Consider the following 10,333-nt stretch of genomic DNA (forward strand, 5'->3'; position numbering starts at 1 on the left):
GTAGAAAAGCTACTGTGAAAATACGACTAAACCCGCTACTTTGTTTTCTTTCTATGATCCAAAACTAATTATTTTACGCTCAAGTAGCACAGCAATGACAAGAAACCATAACAATTTTAAAACTATTAATTTTCTCCAGGGTATTTTTATCAAATTTTTAGAGATTTAAATTAGAGCTTCAAACTTTTATCAGTTTGTGTTGAACAGACGAACAGACATTCTCTAGTTTTGGAGCAGCTGCAGTAATGGATATACATTATTGTGGATATTATGACAGGAGAAAAATTGTCAGGTTGCTAACATGGATATCACTTATTGGTCAGTTTGTTCATCCAGTAGAAGGGGAGGGGATGGGATAAAGGTGGTGGTTGGGGGGATCACTATCTTTGCAAACTACAATTTTCACTTAGGTAGCATGATAATCTGGCGTGAGATCCAGGTAATAATAAATCCATAGTAATCAAAAGACTACGTAGACTATTTTGCACCAAAAGTAATTTTATAAACAAAAAAAGTCTCAGAATCCAAAATTTACTAGGTACAATGAATGAATTTTGGCAATCATGAAATCAAGAATAATTTTCATAAAGGTTGAAAAACAAGCAAAAAACACAAAAGTGACGACCACACATACGTGAAGGTTGAAAGGCATACAAACAATTTCCCAAATTGACGAGCACACATACATCCTGTTTCTCATTTTTCGGGAACATCTCAGATATTTAAAGTTATGAGACATTGCATTGGCCGATAAATTGATGTACATTCCCAATAATGAAACACAAAATAACCCATTCTCTAGATTACTATTAGATGTTGAAACGTTTGGACACTCAACATAATAAACCCACCAATCAAAATTCAATAAAATTTTCCAATAAATAGGAAAACATTATCATAAAACTTTGAGGGCTAGTGTAATAAACAGCCCTCTCCCTCCCTGGGAATATTTATCCTTGAGGGGTCTTAAACCCGTGGAACACTAGCTATTGAGGCTCGGCAGCCACTTTTTTTCTTTGGAGGCTTTGCATAGGCTGAAGATTTTAAATTTAAATGTAAAGAATAGGTGGCCCAGATATTAAGGTGGATTAATAACTTTCTGGTTGCTATACTGTGGACCAATAAAATATATGTAATTGACTGCGGTAAAATTTGGGACTTTTAATCGCCATGTTTTTTGTTGCTGCTTAAAATTGTCTAAGATAAATGCATTGAAATATGGATGTAGAATATTATACATGGAAAAATTTTGTCGTTAATTTAGCTTTTTAATATGGACCTCATTTATTGGTTAGTTCGTTCATCTAGTAAGGATGGGAGAGGAAAAGGATATGGATGGAAGAATCGTCATTTTATCAGCTGCGAGCATCACTTTATCATAGTAAATGGAAATCTAGTGCAACATCCATGCAAGTAATAATACATCGATTGTATTACTAAACTTTATAGTAAATAATCTTAAAATAAGTGCAACGTTATTTTAGTGATGTTATTTTTTTGGACGATATACTCTATTATAATAGAGGCTTTCATGCGTGAAGCAAAAAGCAAAGATGTTCTTAAAATTCAACTAAAATATTATTCAGCTTTAAGGCAAACAAATAAAATACTTTAGAACACAATTTACACGTCTATTTTAGTTTTTAGTAGCGAAGCTACTCTTAAGTGTTTTTTGGTCTGTCCGTCTGCCCTTCTGTCTGTCAGTAATTTTAGTCTTAGAAGTCTTTATTTTTAATTACTTCACTTCTTTCCTTGGCCTTCCTTTCTTTTCGACTTTTATACATTTATATTTACATTTTTGACACTCTACAAGCATTTATATTCGTTTGTCCTACAGTTTCAGAGCTTTGCTTTTATGGATGTTGCTATAATTACTTCTTTTGCTAAAAAGTTACATTTGAGTATCTGCAAAATTATTTACACATACACAAACAAACATGCATAATCACAAACAAATAGGTGTATACATACAAACAAATCAGGGAGGGAGGGAACATTAGGCTGTTTATTACACTAGTCCCTAAAGCTTTATTTTTATGTTTTCTTTGGAGACTTCTGAAATTTTGATTGGTTGATTCATTTAGTTGAGTGTTCAAACGTTTCAACATCAAATGGTAATCTACAGAAGGGGTAATTTTGTGAATTATCATTGTACATCAATTTATCGGGCATTGTCTTATCCCTTTAGATTCCTGTAAACAAATACACAAACAAATTGTGGCAAACACACAAATACTTATTTTACTCTGATAGAGAACAAAGTGTTTTAACAAAAAAAAAGTCGACTGGAAAATATTAGCAAAATTCAAAGGACAAAAAAAGATTCGCAATTATTTTTACCTTCTTATTTTTAAGATTCAAAATTTTAAAGAAAAGAAAATTAAGAGGACGGGATACACCACGTACGAGATTCTATTTTGGTGTACTTCTGAACAAAATCCTGGCTAATGATGTGCATGATCACATGGTCAAACGTGCTTCAGACATCTAACCCTTTGATTGCACGAACTTTGTCTGAAAGGGTGAACTGTGCATGATAGTTATATGCGCCCGTTTTAGGCCAAGTCATTTCTACTACTCTAACAATTTATGTAGCGCACCTGACATAGCAGCAGTAAGTTTCATTTTTAGCGGAGTAAGGCTGTGATTCGAACCTAAAACCTACCCGACAGCGAACTAATGCTGTTAGGCCACAGTTGCGGGTAATTAGAAACTACACACCTGACTGAAACTAATTATGACCATGTAGTTATATAATAGTTTTAAAATTATTATTTTTGTCGTTTCAAATGGCCACCCATACAGATGAGTATCTAGTAAAGTAAAGAGTCGGGCAGTTGTTAGAAAGCAAGCATTACACTTATTTCAATAATAATGTGTTTTCTTTTAACATTAGTGATTCTTGAATTTAACTGCAAAAATCAGTGAATTAATATTTTGATGATAGCGCAGCAATATTATAAACTGCATGTAAACTATTATAGATTAGGACTTTCACGTATCTTTATGTCATTAAGTTCTATGATTGTTTTTAAAAAAGATGATTTTGAAGCAAAGTTGCTTTTCAATCAAGTCAGTTCATTTTTGCACGTTCAAATGTTCTTAAGTTGTCCTATATTTATTTATTTTTATTTAAAGTTCACATTAAATAACTTAAATATCTTTAATAGTATCTAAATAAATTATTAATTAAATTGAATAATTAGGTTCTGATTTTGAATATTCTCCTCCTTGTATATGAACAGCTTACCAGCAATGAAATTCATTCGGAAAAAAACTCACGAAGCCTAAACTTGATTGTCCTGATAGTAGAACTGACGACCTGTCGACCTTCCAACCCCCCTACCCCCCCCCCCCAAAAAAAAAAAGAATACTTTAGATTTATTTCACTTGTAGGCGATATCTTACTCCTGGTTTATGAATAAAAAATTTATTTTGTTTAATGAGCTTCTTAAAATGTGTAAAGATAAGAAATATTGTTTACTTTTAGTTAGTATAGTAGTTACAAAATATAATTAATGTATATCTTTAAACTGTTAAAATATTTAGTGATAAAAATGTAATGGAAAATGTGTAAATATACATATAAGTGTTGATATCATTCAAGACGTCCAAGCTTTTTATTTAGAGAGGGCAAATGCCCCCCATATCAAAGTTAGAGGGGATAACCACCCTTGGACGTTTATTATAATTTATTTATGTTTTAAAAATGATTTTTTCCTGTTTAAATAACATCTCATAATCTTATTATCATATGTTTATCATATAAAATATTTTTTGCACAAAATCTTCGATTTTTAAAGAAATAGTTTTATTTTTACAGCAAATGTAAAAATTCAAACTAAGTTTGATTAAAAAAAAACTAAAATTACCTAAAAAACTTTTTGAAATGAAAAAAATTAAAGCAACCTAAAAGATTAGCTACGTGCATTATTTCATTGGGGTATTCGTGACTAAATGATGAGCTATCGCTCCATCATTTATTCCCTCAGGCAAAAAATATTCAATCCTAAACAAAAAACTGGATAGGAATATCATTCTCATTTAAACAAAAACTCATTTTTTATGCTAAAATGTGGTTTCATTTTGGTTTTTAATTTTCATTTTTTTCCATGAGGTAGTCATTTTTTTCCCCAAGGTTAACTTTAAAATAAAAAAATATAAAAATCTTCCAAATTAAATAGAAAAAATCTTTGAATTATTGGTCAATTTAAGTTCAAAGATTTTTTTTCATTGTAAAAATTTAATTAAAAAAATTTTTTTTTTGTTAAATCTTCTAACAAAAAAAATTATCATAATCCAAGATGGCATCAATACATGTAAAATAATATTTTCAAAACAAAAAATTCAAACTGGAATATCTTTTTTCACAGATTGAATTTCAAAAATCGGTCTGACAGTTTTTCCAAAGTTGGGAAGATCTATCGAATGGAAAAGGTTTGAAACCGATAGAATATTTTTTTATACTGAAATATTTTTTTTTCACATTTTTTTCCCATGATCAGGGAAAAAAATGATACCGGGAAAAAGAATGATACCGAGGAAAAAAATTACTTCCTCGGGGAGAAAAAAAGATTATTTACATCCACTATTTAAAGGGGCGTTTATGTGAGAATGGTATTTTCCCCCACCCCCCAACCAAAAAAAACTTTTGACTTTTTCATTTGAAAACTAAAATAAAAAAATGGGTTGTCAAATTCATACCCACCACCCTCAAGTGCCCAAAGAGGCTTCTAGGGGGCGAAGCCAGTGGTAAAATTATATCATTACTAATGTATTTAAAAGCAATTAATTTAAAATAAATCTACTTTATACTTTATCCCTGATTTGATGTTTGCGGAAAATGTGTTTTTATTTGAATTTAATGACATCAACTCATTGAAATATTTAAATATTGGGTAATTTGTAAGCATCAAAAATGCAAAATTTTATTACAGCTCCACTTAAAAATAGATTTCATTTGTGTAAAAATGATAATAGTTTTTTATCTTTTGTATTTTTATACTTTTGTACTTTATTTGCAGTTTTAAATATAAGTACGGCTGAAGCTGCAGCTTAGGGTGGCTGCATGTTAGCTGTCTTATATAAGCTGCATAGCTGGCGGTTAGGGAATCTTTTTATAGTGCCTACACAAAATTGACGTCATACTAGCCTTCCAATGGTCAATTAAAATGTATATGGGCCTGCCATTGGTAATTTAGTCTGTGCATTGGCCTATCATTTGTCATTTGTAATGTATGACGTCATTTTTTTATAGGCACTATAAAGATCTTCTATGTTCTGCCTTTACGCAGCGCAACTGACTAATATAAGAGTTTTCGCTGAAAAGCAATGGAAACCAGATTTATCCAGAAAATTTGACCAAAATTGTAATATAATTTAGAACAAAATTAGTTCTAAGAAAAAAATCATTTACTTGAAAATTAAATTACCAGTACATCACAATGTAGTAATATTATGTAATTAATCACTAGAAAAATCGTGTTTAGAACTTTGTCAACCCTTCTCATATATTTTTAAATGCCACCTAAATTCAAAGGGTTCTTAGATTGTTTAATACATACATATCACAGTAGAGTTTCTATACATGAAATGACATTTTCTTGGGAAAAATATTTGTTAAAACCAGCTATCTAATAACAAATTTTTCTGTCAAAACTAACTCAGCTAGTTAGCGGGGCATTGATGCGCTAGTACCCAAAGTCAGACAGAACCTGCTGAATTCTTGCACATTCCCTTTAAGCCAGTACCCAAAGTCTGAGACTCTTAAAAATTGAATATTCGATCCATTGTCCCCTCCCTTACTCCCTGTACTGACCCTGCCGAGCCCTGCTAGGATGTCTCTATAAAATTTGTAATATTTTCTCTTGAAATGTCAAGCATAATCCCAATAGGATTGCAATTGAATTCTTACAATACCGTAAACACAAATTTTCTTCTAAAAAATACTTTTAGGACGAGAAAACAGTATACGAATTATAGTTATTAATCGCATCGCATGGAGAGGCCGAAGGCCCAGACTAACAAAACTGGATATGATTTAATGACTTTTATTTTATTAATCGTTGAAAATTGTCTGTCTGTAATACTATGCTAAATATGATTTTTCAGTATGACTGAGAACCGGTTCTAATACAGTGGATTGGAAATATATAATATATCAACTAATAAAATTAATCAGAAATTAACTTTTTTAAATTCAACAATTAGGGGGATAGTCTTTGCAATATTTTAGAAACACCATTAACAAGATTAGGATATATATTGCGTTTTAGAAAGGTCATTTTTAGGCAGCGATTTGCCTTCATGTGTCAGGAACATGTATAATCATATTCAAAATGTATTAATTGGATAACCATGCTTTGAGATTTGATTATGATTTGTATCTGCTATTAGAATTTTAATGTAACACAGTGTGCCTATTAAGCAATGAAACCCCCCTCCCTCCCCCATTTTTTTAATATGTATATATTCCTAACCCTGCAGGGCTTACACCTGCGGTGCAGGGTTACTCAGGATCCAATATACCTTAACCTTACCTGACCCCAAATTATAAACAAATGAACGCAAAACTACACCCCCCCCCCCCCCCCCATCATTTTAAAATAAGGAGGTTGGGTGTTATCAGTGTCATCAGTGTACTTTGTGTAAAAGTGCCAAACGTCAGTATAACTTGCACATTAATTAGTAAATACATTTTTAACGTCTTTTGTACTTTCCAAACCTTGCATAATTTATAATTGATGTTTTACAAATATTGTTTTATTTATTTTATATCCCAATCTGTGGAGCAATCTGCCTTGATATGTTAGGATAGAAGATTAGCTAGATATCCCGGTAATCTAGATATACTCAGAAAGGGGGTGGACATTGGGCTGTTTATAACACTAGTCCCCAAAGTGTTTTAATGACGTTTTCTTATTCGTTTGCCTAACAACTTTGGGGACTTTCTTTGAATTTTAATTGGTTGGTCCATTTAGTTGAATGTCCAAACGTTTCAACCACTAATTGTAATCTACATAATGGATAATTTTGTGTATCAACAATGAGTATGTAGATGTACATAAATTTATCAGCCAATGTCTTAACCCTTAGCCAATTGAGCCACTTCTCAAACTATAATAAAAATAGTTGCACCGTTATTCTCTATAGACATAATCATGAAAAATAGATAAAAACTTGTATGGGACCAAATTAAGCTTTCCTTGAATCAATCGTTTTACTGGTTATTGAGATCTTAACGTACAGAAAATTTTTTATACATTGCCTAAATCTAGATTTTCAAATAAATCTTAAAGATATTCCAAAGTAATTTACAGAGAAACTGCACTTTGAAAATGTGTGAATGTTGTTGTTATTTTTATTTAGCAGGTGTTGAAATCTTAATCCAGGCTGACCTAATATATCTTAATTATTTTTGTTTTTTTTTTAAATAAAAAAAATCTGCAAAATGCTCTTAGGTTAGAAAGTATACTCTTAATCAACAGCAGAATAAACTGGCCTGTCATTAGTCAATCAAAATGTATACTGGCCTGCCATTGGTAATTTAGTCTGTGGCTGATTTCATTATTTAACTAATTGTTAAAGTCCTTCTCGTACAAATTAAAATTGGCCCAAGCACTTAGGCTGTACATTTTCAACTATAGCAGATTTTAATGCTTCTTTTTCCGTATGGCTTCGAAACCAATTAATCTCCGCTGGACCAGAACCGGTAATTAGCCATAGTGAAAAATCAAGTAAAACTTACAGAAATTGTCAAAAAATATTAAAATAAAAATCCATGGAAAGCTATCTTTAATGCAATGTAATAAATAACTATTCTATTTCTATGCTTTTTAAAACAACCACACTTGCAAGGTTTGCTAGCGGCAGTTGTTGTAGTTATGCATAATTATAGGCTATGGGATGCTGTACGTATTGGTGCAAAAAATGGGGACAAATTTCAAATTGTTTTGGCGTGTGACGTCATACCCCCATCTCTTTTCTAGGGGGTTTCTTTCCTCCTTTCCTTTTCTTTCCCCTCACTTGTGACGTAAATAAACAGCCCCGTCAAATCAATTTAAAAATTGTCCCCATTTTTGCACCAATACGTACAGCATCCCAGTGAGTATTTCTTATGGAAAAAAAGTTAGGATGGCTAATCTATCTATAATACAAAGTAGAACGATGTCTGTCCGTCTGTCTGTCCGTCTGTCTGTCCGTCTGTCTGTCCTTCTGTCTGTCCGTCTGTCTGTCCGTCTGTCCGTCTGAAGCTTAAGATCTCGGTAACCGCTGAACCGAATGGGCTCTACTCTTCAGGGAATGTACCTATTGGTCCTGCGGTGGTTTTAAGCTATTTTCTTGGGGGGGTGGGACACCCCCAACCCCCCAAAAAACAAAAAAAATCCCCCCCCATTTTTTTTTTTTTTTTTTTTTTTTTTTTTTACAAATTTTACGAATTTTATGAATTTTACGAAATTTACGAATTTTACGAATTTCGCGAATTTAATCGCAAAATGTTTTCCTTCTGGGTAGGTGCGAAAATTTGTGATCCGTTCTGCTGGGTAAGTAATAGAAGATGTAATTATACCTCTTGGGGCAAAGCCCCTAGAGGCTAGGGGCGAAGCCACTAGTATATAGATATAGAATACAAATTGCGTGTTAAAAAAATATATTTATCATATAATTTAAAGCAGTAGTTGACTCACCCCTAAATTCTGGGGAATTAGCTCAGGACAAAAAGCCTAAAAACACCAAAAGACATCTTGAAAGCTCCCTGAAAAGTAAAATTGATTCGGACGACGGGTTTCCGAGATCTTTAGCTTCAGACAAAAAAATGTTAATATTTTTTTATTACAGGATATATTATTTAGTCTGTTGCTTAAGATTTTGAAAACTACTGAACCGATTGGGTACTTAATTTCAGGGAAGTATACATTTGTCTTGGATGAATTAAGCTATTTATTTTTTTAGATTTAAGTCGTGGGATGGTTCTAGGCCATTTGTCTCCCCTTCCTTCGAAAAAAAAACCCTAGACGCTTGGGATGCACCCGATGATATACAAAATAGAAATAGCCTTAACCTAGAAAAATAAAGATTAGAGAGAAATGTAAAAATACAAAGTATCTTTGCATTTTAGAATGTGTAATTGACAGGTTTCAGATTATAACTTAACATCTTAAATAAATTCAAAGCTCAAGTTTTTAAAAGCAAAGCTATTCTATAATTAGGGTAGGTCCGGCCGTCTGTAACGGATAGCTCGTATGGTTATTTAAGCATGTTTAAATTGTCATAACGATATCAAAGTTGGCATGGTGTTTCCTGTAATGGTATGTTTACATTCTGCTTATTAAGTTCTGATTCTCTACAATTTATAGTGTTCGTTTGTCCTCGCTTTTATGGATGATTGGTCATCATTGGTTAATTGAAGCTTCTCTACAATCAACCATATGGCATATTTATTCTATGCGTGATAATAAATATATTTTACCCTTTTTTGTATTGGCGAAGCTACTCTGTCTGTCAGTTCCTTAGTCGCACCGTCATAGTTGAAATGTGATTTCCTGTGTATTTGTGTGGTCTAATAAACAGTATTCAATTTACTTGGTTCGTCAGTCATGCTATGAACATCAAATTTTCCTAAATTTGATGTTTAGATTAAGCTGACCAACATCTAATTTGTAATTCTTTCTGTCTAATGTTAATCATGCAAATTATTTTATTTTTGAGGTTCGCTAATTATGTATGCTATTTTTCTTTTTTTTAAATATATCTCCTATCCATAATAAATTTTTATTCTATAATGTTTTCAGAAATTTTATTTATTTCTTTAAAAACTTCGCCCAAGAAATACGTCCTTGTTCTGTCAACAATTTTTATTGAGAAATCAACAAAAATTTTAATTGATTTAGACATATCTTTGCATATAATATCATTTTAGAATCACAGAGGGATATGTGAGAAAGTTTTAAAAAGAATTTTTATTTTTCTCATGTGTGCATGTCATGTGAACATTTTTTTGTACATTGGCTGTAGATTTCTTAAGCTTGTGGATACGCCCCCACATATTTAATTTTAGTTTAAGAAAAATCAAATTGTATTTGTCATTTTTTTCTAACGGCGATTTCTTTTGGGAGGGTGATGGTAACCGCCCCTACCTTTCCTTTCCAGTACCTATGAGAAGCTACATTGTAAAGAAGTACCATATCGGTTCAGCGGTTATCGAGATCATTCGGTAATAACTAACAGACAAACAGATAATCTGTTAATTTTCAAAATTTCAAATGAAAAATTAAAACTTTTGCAAATATATTGTTTTCCTTCACAAATTTTAATTTGTTGTTAAGACATGAAA

The sequence above is a fragment of the Acartia tonsa genome, chromosome 1 (genome assembly GCF_053477335.1).
Source record: "Acartia tonsa isolate MP-2025a chromosome 1, ASM5347733v1, whole genome shotgun sequence".
Classification (NCBI taxonomy): domain Eukaryota; kingdom Metazoa; phylum Arthropoda; class Copepoda; order Calanoida; family Acartiidae; genus Acartia; species Acartia tonsa.